This window comes from Saimiri boliviensis, chromosome 16 (assembly GCF_048565385.1).
Source record: "Saimiri boliviensis isolate mSaiBol1 chromosome 16, mSaiBol1.pri, whole genome shotgun sequence".
In the NCBI taxonomy this organism is placed as follows: domain Eukaryota; kingdom Metazoa; phylum Chordata; class Mammalia; order Primates; family Cebidae; genus Saimiri; species Saimiri boliviensis.
The window spans coordinates 2,355,468-2,370,313 of NC_133464.1; the positions used below are offsets into that span (position 1 = coordinate 2,355,468).

At 55.3% G+C, this 14,846-nt stretch overlaps 1 long non-coding RNA gene across 1 annotated transcript in view; it reads right to left on the reverse strand.

Moving 5' to 3' along the window:
• Positions 1 to 14,846, reverse strand: part of LOC141581582 (uncharacterized) — a 451,221-nt gene that overhangs the window by 29,368 nt on the left and 407,007 nt on the right. Inside the window, exon 3 of the long non-coding RNA XR_012514268.1 lies at positions 10,400 to 10,454. This is a non-coding gene — a long non-coding RNA (uncharacterized LOC141581582). The remainder of the gene's footprint in view (positions 1 to 10,399; positions 10,455 to 14,846) is intronic.

Here is a 14,846-nt window from a genome sequence, read left to right on the forward strand (position 1 = left end):
AGGCTGAGGCTGGCCAGGACTCTGACCTGATGGCCCTCCTGCCTTCCAAGAGAGATCCTCTGAGTGGCCGAAGCCTGGGTTTCTTCTGTCCATTCCCATCTTCACACCGCCTCCACCAGCCAAGTGTGTGGGGATCACATGGGCAAGCTTCTGTTTCCTGCAACCATGACATCTGAGTGAACACAGGGGAGGCTCAAGGCCCAACTCAGGAGTCAGGAAGCTGGGGGAGCCCTGGCAGCTGGGAGCAGGGAGCAGCTCACACCCCTCCCACGAGGCAAATGCAGATCCGGCCGGGGAGGCTGTGCTGAACGTGGACATCAGATCCACTGAGGTCTAGCCATGACATTTTACTCCAGGCTAGAAGAGGTCCCCTGGGGTGGGACATGGCGGCACAGCAGGCCCTGAGCTGCCTCTGCGCAAACACAGCGTGGCCTTGAGAAGCCCAGGGCTGGCCGCTGCCTGAAGGCATCTCCAAGGAAGTAGAAGGCAGAAGGGGGCCGTCTGTGGGCTACTCACACGGGCTGTGCTCTGAGGCAATGATTGGCAATAACATCTATTGAGCACCTGCTGTATGCCAGGCACTATTCCAGGCTCCAGTAATACAATAGGGAACAAAACGCAAAATGCCCGGCAGGTGACTCAGTGACTTACACAGTCCTCTGACACTGGCCCACCGCTGACTTGTGAAAATGCAAAATCAGGGTGGGGGGCCTGCAGCCCGCTGGACTGATGGGGCAGCCTTGCAGCCTTGGGGACGGGATCATTAGTGGAGGTCTTGGGGGGTCTTGTGGGGTGTCTTCAGGCTGGCTGGGCTTACGGTCCACTCTGACTTGCACAGGCCTGTGCCCATGATGGGCAAGAAGGGCCGACACCTCCTCACGGGGTACATCCAGGCCCCTGCACCAGCTTCGCTTTGGGGCTCTCGCTGATGTGACCCTACCCGGAGTGGTCACACAGGATTTTCCAGGGACAGTGGAGAAAGTTGATGTTTCCTTCTATACACAGCAGGTCCAGGGACAGGAGTTCATCATGAGGGAAATTTTATCTAAAAATTGCACTGAATCAGTCAACACAGTTTCTTTAAATGCCTTTTGAGTGTCTTTTTTCATCTGAAAAGTGCCATTTGTCACTCCAAATTATATGCCAATTTAGATGTGAGATTATACAAATATGTGAACGAAATTAATCTTTACTATTTGGTATCTTAACAGAAACAGAACCCAGTCATTAAATGTGCAATGAAGACGGAAAACCTTGTCAAGGAAGGAGGAAACGCGCTGAAAGCTTCAGCATCTCATGCCCTCCCAAACACAGACGATCACAGCCTGAAGTAAAGGAGTTAGTTTGCCTTTTTCTCTCTGGATTATCAGATCTGTAAAATCAACCAGCTGCTTTACCGATGCCCTGGAAATGTGTGCCATCATGGTATGATTACAGACATGATACGTTAGTCAAATAAATAGCGTATGTACCTAACTGAGCTTTATAAGTGTAGGATGGTATATGGCGTCTGCAAAAGGGAGCCTGAGGCAACCTCAAAATGTAGCTTCATGTTTAGAGCAAACAGAGGGTGAGAAATCCCATAAACAGAAGGAGTTTGCTTCCTCACTGTTTCTGGTCTGGATACAACCAGCAGCCTCCACTCCTTTCTGGGAGGGGCGTTCCGAGTTGGCTGGAACACCAGAAGGGCTTCTCAGGCCTGAGAGGCTGCGCTGCGGCTGCAGTTTCTGATGGATCCCCCGGCAGGGTGCTCAGCAGACATGTGGCAAGGGAGACCGGGATTCCAGAGGGAACTTTTCCAGCGAGCAGACACCTGCCTTTGACGCCCACCCCTCCGCTCCCCCACCCCGGGAGAGGCCAGGACCTCAGAGCAGCCGGAGGAAGGGTGCCCAGATTCCAGCCCAGGCTCTGCCCTGCCAGGAACACTGCCTCTTTTTGCCTCATATTTCTTTCTTTCTTTCTTTTTTCTTTTTTTTTTTCTTTTTTTTTTTTTTTTTGAGATGGAGTCTCACTCTGTCGTCCAGGCTAAAGTGTATCAGTGCAATCTCGGCTCACTGCAACCTCCGCCTCCTGGGTTCAAGTGATTCTCCTGCTTCAGCCTCCTGAGTAGCTAGGATTACAGGCATGTGCCACCATGCCCAGCTAATTTGTGTATTTTTAGTACAGACCGGGTTTGGTCATGTTGGCCAGGCTGGTCTTGAACCCCTGAGCTCAGGTGATCTGCCCGCCTCCACCTCACAAAGTGCCAGGATTGCAGGTGTGAGCCACCGTGCCCAGCCTGCCTCACATTTCTGACTCTTGGGTGACTGGAATGCCATAGACTTATATTTTATACGGTCACATATAAAAAAGCCTTCTCTTTTTTCTATTCATTTTTCCGTCCTTTTGCAACCCCTCTGGCAGCACGTCCCACTGCTGGGTGTCTGGTGACCAGGCTGGCAGGATGGCGGAGGCTCCCACCCTCTGGAGGACACAGGCATGTTTACAGCCTCCCCACATCCAACACTGCGCGCCGGAGGCTGGCCTGCCTGAAGACGCCGTGATCCGCTGCGGTGATGCCTGCTTTTCCTGGCCGGCGCTCCCTCCTTCCCGCAGGCCGGGAGTGAGGGGGACTTGGCTCCCTGAGTCTCTCAGTGAGGACCCATCCAGCAGGGAAGCATTACGGTGTTCTCACTGCAACACAGATGCTCCCTCCAGGACGCGGCCGCTGCAGCCACCGAGGGACCGTGCTGACATCTGGAGGAGGGTGCTTCACCCGGCCCTTGAGAGATGGGCCTCTCGCTCGGCCGCCTGGGGAGTGCCCTGGCGGGCAGACAGCACCGGCTCTAATTGAAAACCACTTTCTTGACAAAGGTCCAGATGAGATGGCATTGAGGCTGCACACGGGCAGAGGACAGCACCTGGGGCCAGCGGGGCTCAGACGCGCCTTTCTGAGACGGAGCGGGAGGTGTGCAGGTTCTAACCCTGTTTACCAGGAGGGGAAAGATGTAAGCTGAATGCTGGCTCCATCCGAGGCTGTTTAGGGACAACTGCAGCCTCCTGTGCCATCTCCCACTGTCCCAACTCCGTACGAGCCCGGCCAGTGGTTCTCAGACAGGTCCACACCATCAGCATCACCTGGGAACTCAAAAGCTCAGCGAGTTCCGCTGCTGCATCTGCGTTCTCTGTTGGGGACTCAGGGGTGGGACCCAGCCCCTGTGTCTCAGCAAATCCTGCAGGGTGTTCTGGCGGACGCTGCAGTTTGAGATGCCCTGGTCTGTGGGCCGAGGCACTGGAGGGAAGCCATGCTCTCTGGAGGGAACAGAAGCGATATTTTAACCAGAACAGAGCCTGTCTGCACCAACAGACATGGGGCCACAGGGCAGACAGCGTGCAGGTCTGAAGCCACAGAAGAGGAAGCACAGCCTCGTCTGGAGCATATTTTCTTGCTGACCAGAGCCATGGGCTCTCTCCAGGACCTGGGAACAGAACCCGCTGTGGGCTGCGTGGGGAACCAAAATGCTCACAGAAGCTCCCCTGGAAACTGGTGTGTGTTGGGGAAGCAAGGCAGCGGCCACCTGGCAGCCTGGCCCACTGACCCTCCCCGCACCTGATCTAACTGCCTGCACATCCCCGCGCACCTGGGAGAGGCGTGTCCCTCTGGGCTTACATCCTTGTGCCACACTCAGGCCTGGACTCACTTTCCAGTGGCCTCTGGGATCCCAGGGCTCGTCCAGTGTCGGGGAGGCCTGGACTCACTTTCTGGTGCTCTGGTGTCCCAGGCCCCGTCCAGCGTGGGGGAAGCAGATCCTGCCCCACTCATGACTTGAGCACAGCCATGTCCTCAGTTTACCCATCAGACCCTCGCTAGCCTTGGCTTAAACAAAGATGCCCCCCTATGGAGGCCAGCTGAGTTCTAGGGTGCCTTCCCCCCTCACATCTGTGATGCTCAGGTGGGGCTCCCTGCTCTGTCACCCCCAGAGCATAGCTGGGGTCACCTGGCAGCCGTGAGGCCGCCCTGAGCCGGCAGAAGGGATGGGACCCGGACGGCAGCCCCAGCGTCCCCTCACATTTGGGACCTGCTGGTGTCCCGGGTACCTGGCGGAGCCTGGGGTGGTCGAAGCTCCTGGCATGGGCTCCTGTACCTCAGTGCCCTCGTGCAGTCAGGGATGCCTAGGACAGGCGTCCCTTCAGGGTTGGGCAACGGAGCCACTATTAAAAGAGAAGGTGGCCCTTGTCTGGCAAGTGCGGCCCACTCAAACCCCGTGAGGCGCCACCCGCCCCACCTGTGCTCCCAAGCTGCCCCTGCGGCTCCGGGCTCCGCTGGATTCTCTACTTCTGGAGCCAGCTTTGGCTTCTCCATCTTAGGAAGGCGCAGAGTCGGGTCTGCCCTCAGCCCATTCCCTGTGTCTTCTCTTTGCAGATCTCGGTGCAGGATGAGGCCTGGGAACACGTCACGTGCCTCTCCAGGCCATCAGCCTCTTCTGCTAGGGCCCTGACAGCCACCGAGCTCCTGGGACACTGCCCTGTCGGCTTGGCCATGCCCAGCCACACAGAATCCAAATGTGTCTCTTCATTTTAAAGCACAGCCACTGCGAGAAGCCGGGGACTGGACAGTGACATCAAGGACAGTGAAAGTGAGGAAGGCCGGTGACCCTCACGCTTGCCTGGTGCTCCCCGAACTTCCCAGGCTGACACTGATCCCCACCGCAGACTGGGATTGGCCCTGTGAGCAAACTGGGACGAGGGGGACGGATGCGCCAAGGGTCACACGAGCACAGGCCCCCGCTTCGCTGCCCCGCGGCTGTGCCCCCCAGGAGCTGTGTGGAGCGGTGACTGTGGGTGAGGGCACGCGGGAAGGAAAGAGCACCAGCAGTGTCTGAGACCCAGACCCGGTGACTCCTACGGAGCTCCTGTGTGGTCCCCGGCTGGACCAAGGCAGCAACTCGAGGGGCAGGACCAACACCATGACTCTCTTTTCAGGTGAGAAGCAGAGATAACGGAAGAGGTGAAATCACCTTTCTGGTTAAACAGATATTCCAAACAGCATTAAATTGAGCATGAATGCATTTAAACTATCCGAGTGGAATTTTCACTCAGACACCTAGATAGAGAATACAGCTTAGAGGAGCAGAGCCCTGCTCAGGGAAAGACACAGTTTTCCTTGTTGCCCAGTTAAGACCAGAAATAGCACCACAGCCCGTTACACATACATCTTGACTTTTTTTCTATCTCATCTTTTACCATTTCCAATTATTGCAAAGTCCACACAGATAATTAGGGAATAGGGAATAATTAGATAATGAGGTGAAAATCAGTTTTTTTAAACCTAATTGCAAAAAAATACCCATTTCTGGTCTTGAATTATTCATACCCATCAATTGTATGAATGCTGGAAAATGCCAGAAACTCAGCACATCCTTTCACTCTTTCTTTAAATTGCAAAAGATTTTCTTAAAAATCAGTTACACGTTTAATTTAGCTAAGTTAAAAGCCCAGGCTGGGTGTGGTGGTACATGCCTGTTGTCCTAACTACTTGGAGGCTGAGGCGGGAGAACTGCTTAAAGCCAGCAGTTTGAGGCTGTGGTGAGCTGGGATCTTGCCACTACATTGCAGCCTGGGCAATGGAGTGAGACGCTTTATCTAAAACAGTATAAAAACAGGAAAATAAATCTCAACTTGGTTCTACTCTTTCTGCCCTTCTCACTACTGCACTTGACTAATCTTAAAAACAAACACAGGACAGGTGCAGTTGCTCATGCCTGTAAACCCAACACACTGTGAGGCCAAAGTGTACAGATCACTTGAGGTCAGGAGTTTGAGATCAGCCTGGCCAACGTGGTGAAAACTATCTCTTCTAAAAACACAAAAATTAGCTGGGCATGGTGGCACATGTCTGTAATCCCAGCTACTCAGAAGGCAGAGGCAAGAGAATCGCTTGGACCCAGGAGGCGGATGCTGCAGTGAGCCAAGATCATGCCACTGCACTCCGCCCTGGGTGAAGAGTGAGACTCCCATCTCTCACACACGCATACAAATCACAAAAACTCACCAACAGATCTGCAGGGCAGTGTCCGTTCCACTCCCCAGAGGCAATCCGCTTAAAAGCTAAAGCTGCATCTGTTTGTCCCCACATTTCTAAATAGCATGCTTATATTTCTATTTCCTGACTTTCTTTAGTTCAGTTTTGGCTACTAACTTCATATAATGAAAAATGAGAATTCAGTGTTTCTGTATCACACCCCTACTTATTATCAAGGTCTTTCTTCCCCCACATACCCACTTCTGTTTGTAACTTTTGAACACATCTGTATTCCAGCAGATCAGTTAAATGCCATGACATTGTGTAAATATCACTGACAGCTGAGCCATGTAGTGTACTATAATTATGGTTTCTTCATTAAACAACTTTTTTTTAGTTTGTTTTCCCTGGACTTAATTAATTTTTCATTGAAGTCATTTTTCATATACATATCACTAACTCAGCCCTAAAATCTCTGTGAGAATTGTAAATCTCCTCCTAAAAAGCCCTCTGTGTTTTCATCTTCTCTGGAAGAAGCCCCTCTTGCAGGCTGCTTTCCTCTTTGGCACCAGATTCCTTGGCTTCCCCTCCCTTTCACTCTGGGGATTCCCATCGTCTCTTTCCTTCTGGATTCTTGGTTTCTTGAATCCCAAGTCTTTGTGTCTCATTTTATGGGGTATATCCCCCAGCACCTCACTGAAAGAGTGAGAGATGTGGTTTTTGAACAATTGTGTCTAAATTGTCTTGATTGATAGTTTGTTCATTTGGGTTAAAATTCTAGTAGAAAACTACTTTTCCCATAAAATTTTGAGACGATTTTCCATTACCTCCTGGCATCAAACGTTGCTGTTGAAAAAAACGATGAACCTTGATTCTAGTCCGTCATTTGTTTTTAAATATCTGGAAATGTATATAATCATTTTTCTTGAGTCCATAAGTCTCCCCAAAAAGGAATCCTCCAACCTCTTGCCAGGGGTCTAATGTGCTTTCAGCCAGTGACCTGGGAAACCACCCAAAAAAGGGGACAGCCCCCCTCCATCCTGTGACAACAAAGAAACCCTGAATCCTCTTGCCTTTGGCTTGCCCAGTGCCCTCCATCTGAAGTCTCTACCCCATCCTCTAGCCTCCACCTGAGAGGGGTGTGGTGGGCTACCTGGAGGTGGAGGAACACCTGGCCACGCACCTGTTTCTGAAATAGTCTTCCTATCCCACTGTCCACCTGGAACCCTGGGAGCCCTGTCCCTTACCCTCCTAGAGAGCCCAGGATAAATCCACATCCTCTGGGTCGTGATTGCCTCTGCAGCTCAGCTCCCAGCAGCTCACCTTGGCTAAGTCAGTCCCTCCTCATGCATCTGCTGTGTAGCTTCCAAATGCGTTCCTATTGCCTCTTTGCCACCATTTTCTGTCCTGGGTTTGTGTCCTTTAAAAAAAATCTCCCTACTATCATTTTATTGAGGCCTCAGGAGACAGTAGCAGGTGAATCAGGAGGTCAGACTCTGCTGCTCTGAGGACTTCCTGGGTTTGCATGTGACCTTGATGAAACATGTGGCTGTTCTGCCACCCACCCCAACATTACAAAGGAGGGAAAGACGGGGCCATTCACACTTGCTGATGATGGGTACGTGCCTTAGGGTGGCATAGGGCAGCAGTCGTGACTCCAGATGCCTGCGGTTACACAAAGAGAACCCTAGGACTTCACCTGCCACTCCCAAAGACGATGCCTAAGGGTTCTCTGGGGGATGGCTGAGGAAGCTTAAGGGTCTCCTGTGAGCTGTGAGGACATTCCTTCCAGCATATTCTGGAGGTGCTTCCTGCCTGCCTAAGCACTGCCCCAACACAATGTGGAGGATGCCATTGGGGGCCAGCTGCCAGCCTGAACTCTGGGTCCCCAGGAGCACCTAGCCCTCGAGATACAACACAACCCACAGCACAGGGTGACGCAGGGATCCAGAGCCCTGAGGCATTTCCAGAATTCAACTCAAATTGAAGCAAGGGAGCTGACACGGGTGAATTGAGGCCAACAGAACCTTCTTCAGAAGCGTCTCTGCCCAGGTCTGGGGGAGTGGGAGGGCAGTGGGCTAAAGCATGGGAGGAAGCTGACGGGGCTGGGCACCGATCCTGTCCCAGCCTTCAAGGGAGGGCCTGCACCTCTGGCAGGGGTGAGGCCAATGCATTGCAAGTGGGGCTTCAAGTGAGGGGAGCTGCTGCTTCTCATCAGCTCTGCAGAGGTGCCAGCCAAGTGACCACCAGATGCTTGTAGGAGCATGGACACGGGATTTTTACGAGAAAAGAAGGCCCAGGCTCTGTGACTCTCAGATGTCCTTTTTGTTCAGACACGTTACAGCGGCTTTCCAGGGCGTGTCTGCTGCCCGTGGCTGCGTGTGGTGGGCAGAGAGGGCTCTGGATACATGATGTGTGCAAGGTCCTCACGCCAGAGCCGTGGTAAACCGTGCGGCTGGAGAGCAGACCGGACGTGGGTTGACAAGTGTGTCCTGTCAAAGTTGCAGGCCGCTTTAAAAACCATTTGTAAGCAGATGTGCAAAGATTTGACAAAACACTGCTATCGCTGGATGCTAGGAAGGCCTGGGGTCGCCTCCCCTACATGGCCCCAAAGGTCCACCTCCATTCCGTGAGAGCTTTCCACTTCACACTCAGGGTTTAATGACCCAAAGAATAGAAATTGATGAGGAAAGACGTGCCAGCCCTCATCTTAAGATCTATTTGTCACCACAATCATTATTCTTCCTGAAAGGTTCTCCCTCCGGGAGGAAACGTACAATCGGAAAACAGAACTTTTTCATCCCATCTTTTCAACGCACAGGTCTTCCTTCACCTCTGAACTCACTTCACTGGCAGCGTGTGCCCGGTGCGGGGGTGAGAGCTGCAGGGTGCAGCCCCTCCTGGGGGGCCCCTGGCTTATGGCCCAGGGTGGGTCTTCTGGAAGACCCCATGAACACGGATGGATGCCCAGGAGTCAGGAGAGTGAGCAAAGAGCTGTGCCAGGCTCTGGTGCCTTACGGTTCCCTTGGCTCAGCCCACCTCCGCCTCCTCACAACGGGGCCCGCGGACTCCACCCACCCCGACCCCTGACACAGGCTCCGCCCACCCGACCCCTGACACAGGCTCCGCCCACCCCGACCCCGTCACACGGACTCCGCCCACCCCGACCCCCTCACACGGCTCCGCCCATCCCGACCCCCTCACACGGCTCCGCCCACCCCGACCCCCTCACACGGCTCCGCCCATCCCGACCCCCTCACACGGCTCCGCCCACCCCGACCCCTGACACAGGCTCCGCCCACCCCGACCCCTCACACGGCTCCGCCCACCCCGACCCCCTCACACGGCTCCGCCCATCCCGACCTCCTCACACGGCTCCGCCCACCCCGACCCCCTCACGCGGCTCCGCCCATCCCGACCCCCTCACACGGCTCCGCCCACCCCGACCTCCTCACACGGCTCCGCCCACCCCGACCCCCTCACACGGCTCCGCCCATCCCGACCCCCTCACACGGCTCCGCCCACCCCGACCCCTGACACAGGCTCCGCCCACCCCGACCCCTCACACGGCTCCGCCCACCCCGACCCCCTCACACGGCTCCGCCCATCCCGACCTCCTCACACGGCTCCGCCCACCCCGACCCCCTCACGCGGCTCCGCCCATCCCGACCCCCTCACACGGCTCCGCCCACCCCGACCTCCTCACAGGGCTCCGCCCACCCCGACCTCCTCACAGGGGCTCCGTGGGCTCAGCCTGCAGCGTGGGCTTGGGCTGGGCTCCCTTTACCATGCCCGGATATCCTGGGCTTGTGTTCCTCCTGCCCTTGCACCTGCTGGCTCCTGTCAGCACAGCAACCCTTTCTGCCCTCTGGGGTCTGCGGATCCCACCTGTGAATGCCCCAGGAGATGTCTGCATTCCAATTCAGTGTCTTGGGTTGAGCCGAGGCTTCTGCTGAAGCCACTCGTGGGAGGGCCGGCCACGTGGCTGAGCCAGCTCTCCTAGCCCTGCCCTGCCTGAGCCCAGCCCACCTCCATTTCCTCTGCCCATGAGACCCAGGGTCCAGCGTTATCCTCAGAGCACTCGCTCACCCCCTGCACCTCCACGCCTCCCTCTGCTCATCCCACGTTCATGGGCAAAGCCAGCAAGTGGCCAGAGATGATGAAGAGGAACACCCTGGTCGTTGGAGGATGGAAGAGAGGCTCTTCTGTGGGCGAGGTGGTTGCTCATTCGCTAGTGTTTACAGAGGGCCACGTGGTGAAGAAAACGCACAGGACATCTGTCTTCCCACGCCTCGCAGTCCAGGGACAGGTGGCTACCAGGCAGAGAGCTGCAAACGAACACACCACGAAGACACAGCAGGCTTCGGCGCCACCAGACCCGCGCCCCTCGGCACTTACCTCCTCAGAGTCTCCGGGCAATCTGTGGAGCTTCTTGAGGCATTTATTTTCCCACCTGAAAAAGAAAAACAATCATGCCAAGTTTGCCAGAGTTATGAGGACTGTGGGGATAATGTAGCGAAAACGCACGGTCCCTTAGCAGAGCCCAGACAGGGCAAGTGTCAACGGCACAAATGCTGTCGGGAGCGGCGGCTGCTACTCATCAAGCCTGTATCTGCCCCTCTCCTACATCCTAATCCACACGGGATTATGAAAGTAAATGGCCATCTGCAGCTGTGACTGACTACTTCCGAGAGGCCTTGGCAGGAACACCCTTAATGTGATTGTCCTGTTAATGCCAGTGGCTCGGGGCTCCTGTGGAATGAGCCGTGCAACAGGCTTCTGGAAGCCGGGAGGGCTGTGCCTGTCGCCTCCCCTTACAGCTCCAGCCAGTGCTTCTCTGAGCCCAGCAGCTCCTGTGGGCTGGACGGCGGGAGGGTGGGCTTGGGAGGGAGTGGGCTGGAGGGTGGGGGTGGGCTTGGGAGGGAGTGGGCTGGAAGGTGGGGGTGGGTCTGGGAGGGAGCGGTCGGAGGGCGGGGGTGGGCCTGGAGGAGGGCGGGCTCCAGCTCTGCTGGGGTCCTAGGGAATGAATGAAGGGCTTTCTTGCCTCCCACTCAGGACCTGACAGGAGCCTGGGATGGGCACTGGTGGACTCTAGCAACAATTGCAGCTGTACAGAGACCAGGACAGGGTCTGGACAGAGACCCCTGGATGGAGGCCACAGTGCCTGGGGGGCTGGGTCTCCTGGGCCCAGGAGCTGAGGGAGGTGGTGGCAGCTGCGCCCTCTATTCCTGACCCTGAGTTTGAGGAGACTTTGGGCGGACTGGGGCCAGGCAGGGGCTGCCAAGGCCAGAGCCCCTCCGCTTTCCCGGGCCTGTCCATCCAGGACATCAGAGGTGCAGCGGCTGGCAGGCAAGCGCTGGGAATGGACACCCAAGGAAACAGCAGTTGGAGACAGAGGTCGAGACCAGGGGCTTGAACAAGGACAGGGAGAATAGAGATTCGAGTCCCACACGTGCCTGGCTTTATAGAAAGTGCCCAATTTCCTTCTGGAAAAAACTCCCTAGGTAACCTCAAGTAGAGCATGGGCTCTGTTGAGACCTAAATGAGCCTGCAGTGGATGGGAAAGAAAACCTGCTCAGAGCATGTGATGGGAAGCCGTGGGACAGGAGGGGACAGGGCCCCGTTCCCGCCCTACAGGACGGCAGCTCCAGAGGGAGGGGCAGCCTACCGAGCACATCTCAGCAGAGCCCAAGGCAGAGGCCAGAGCCCCGCAGATCCGGAGGAGCTGAGGGGAAAAGCCCCTGGCAGGGTGTTCAGGGAAATCTCCCAGTGGGAAGAGGAAGAGAACAAGGCAGTGAAGAACAAATCAACGTCCAAAGGAGGATCGGGGCTGGCGTCGGGGTTCCCCTCCACGGCGCAGCCAGCGAGCGAGCATGGCACCTGGGAAGAGACCCACTCAGCCCACGAGCCCTGCCCTTGGGGTGCCACGGCGGGTGCAGGGAGGGGAGAGCATTTCGAGACCTGTCTTGGGAAAGTGTTTGAGGAAGCAGTGGCGAGCCATGAAGTCCACAAACCCTGAGCTCCCAGACGAGCCTACACAACAGTGGTGACTTGAGAGGAAGAATACAGGGGCCATGTAAATAATCCAGAAATGGAAACATTTCCGAACTGAACCACAAGCAAAGTCTAAAATGATAGCCCAGAAGTCAAAGTATTCATTCTGCAGAATCTACGAGCCAGCATGCAGGGCTGGGGCAGGGGTGAGGCAGTCACACACGTCACCTGAAGAGGCCGGGAGTGGGGGGGAGGGGCAAAAGGGCATGATGTGAACCCACTTCTCACGGGACTCAGGCTGCCCAGGTGGGCACTGGAGCGACCCGGTGGGGGAAGCCCCTAGTCCCGAGTTTCCATAAAACTGTAAAGAACCTTACAATGAACCCTGACGACTGCGAAGGGAAGATACCGTCAACAACCCTGCAAAGGAACTGAAGTCCAACAGGAAGAGCAGAAGGAAGCAGCAATGTCTGGACAACCCAGGAAACAGAGAAAAGAAAACTCAATCATCAACTTAAAAATGACAGCAATAAACCAGGTAATCAGCCGTGTCACTACATCCAGCAGGCTGACTTGTTTCCTTCAAAGAAGAAACTGTTACTCTAGATCAGGCATCCCCAAACTATGGCCCGCGGGCCGCACGCGGCCCCCTGAGGCCATTTATCCGGCCCCCCGCCGCACTCAGGAAGGGGCACCTCTTTCATTGGTGGTCAGTGAGAGGAGCACAGTAGGTGGCGGCCCTCCAACGGTCTGAGGGACAGTGAACTGGCCCCCTGTGTAAACAGTTTGGGGACGCCTGCTCTAGATGGACAGGCAAGAAACATACTTAACATAATAGAATAAAGAAAGCCTGAAAAAAAAGGAATGAGTAAAGTAATACCAGGTAAATGAAAGACCAAAAGACAAAAAGAACAGAAGGAGGCCAGGCACAGTAGCTCACACCTGTCGTCCCAGCACTTTGGGAGGCGGAGGCGAGAGAACTGATTGAGGCCAGGAGTTTGTAACCAGCCTGGGCAATGTAGAGAGACCCCATTTCTACAAAGAATTAAAAACTTTGCCAGGCATGGTGGCACCCACCTATGTTCTCAGCTACCCAGGAGGCAAGGTGGTGAGCGCTGTGTAAGACGGGCTGACAAATATACCCTCAAAGGCCCTGTTTACAAAGACGGCATTAAAAGTAAGCCTGGCCCCTCTGCCGATTCCCAAGGGAGCGGCCTGGGGGAGGGGGTGGGTGGGCAGCCAGGGCCTGAGCCGCTCTCTGGTCTCACAGCAGGAGGGAGATGAGTCTACAGGAGGATCTTCTGGCCAGTATGAGTCAGTAAATTACTGTAGACAAAGATGATGAAGGTTTCAGGTGCTTTTCTACCAAGATTCAAGCAAACCGAAGGGTGCCATTGATCTTCCATGGCGGGGCAAAGCCCATTCCCTTGCCATTGGCTCATGGGGAGGGAATTTCCTGAGGAGTCACAGTAACGACCCTGCTTGTACGTGCAGGCCACCAAACCAGCAGCCGACTCACTTCGGCCAGTGGAAACGCTGCCTGCGCAGGTGCTCCTCTGTGTGTGCGGCACGGTCGCTTACTGATTGCTTGACTTCATTTTTACCTTTTCACCAGTATTTCTGGGAGGAGATGTGGCAAAGCTATGGGTGTCCCCGTCTCATTTCCTGTCATGCTCCTCCGCAGCACCAGGCCTTGCAGCGGTGCCTGGGAGCACACGTTGGCCAGGGTGGGAACCCGGGCCGGTTACTCCATCTGTGCAATGGGAAGCATACTAGTACCCCTCCTCAGGCAGGTGGAAGAATCTCCGAGTGAATGACCGGGAATTGCTGGCGTGTGGCAGGTGACAGGGAGGGTGGCCAGCTCTCAGCAGCACCCCGGCAGGTGAGCTGGAATAAAGGCTGCAGCCGCCCTGTGGCGGTGGGCCTGTGTATGTCAATGTTTTCCCAGCTGTAGTTCAGCCTTTAAAGATGAACAATTAGTGGGTGGAATTATCTCGTTGACTCACACCCTCAGATCAGAAGGCCCTGTGTATTTGCAGAAGCTCAGCCAACCTGCATCCTAGCTGGGCTCCATGGTCCACAGAGAAAGAACAAAGAATTATATTTTAAACATGAGTTTTCCAGGAGAAACGCAAGCCTTCTGATTCACCTGCTTTTTGGCATTGATGAATAAATATTAAAAGATGCCTTTCTCTTCTGTGTGGTTGTCATCAGTAAAGAGCCCAGAAGACCCACACGAAGTGGAGAATGGGGGGAGGAGGGACAGAGAGGGGTGCGGGGGGCGGGTGGGCTTCCCTGGAGGGAGACTGCAGGCAACGTTTCCTGATGCAGGCCGACCCGAGTCTCCAGTTGACTCAAGAAATCTGCGTGCTCCCAGGAGAGTGACTTCAAAGTCCTGACTTTCAGTTCTGTCCAGTGAAGTAAGAAGGACACTACCTGCTTCCTGGCTGGGGTGAGGATCCTGCTTAGTGCAGGAAGCGAATGATGGTGATGCTGAGGACAACGTCGATGGTCATTTCTAGTCTGAATGAAGAGCAGGTGGCTGGGCTCCCGCCCTTTGCACTGGGCAAGGTCTTTTCTTTTGTGAGAGAACAAGACAGACAGGCTTGGGGCGGGCAGAGGTTGGGGGCAGCTTCAGCAGTGAGGGCGACCTGGTGTGTGGCTCTGGCTCCACCTGCCCGCGGCAGTGGGCACATCCCAGCCTCTCTGGATGCCACCCTGACACTGCAGGTGCCCCCACCACCCCTGCCACCCTCTCCACCCATGAAACAGCAGCGGCTCCAGGCTCAGTCCTGGAGTCAAATGGTCTTTCCCTTCCATGGAGCAAAGAGGCCAACTTGCTAGCTGAAAA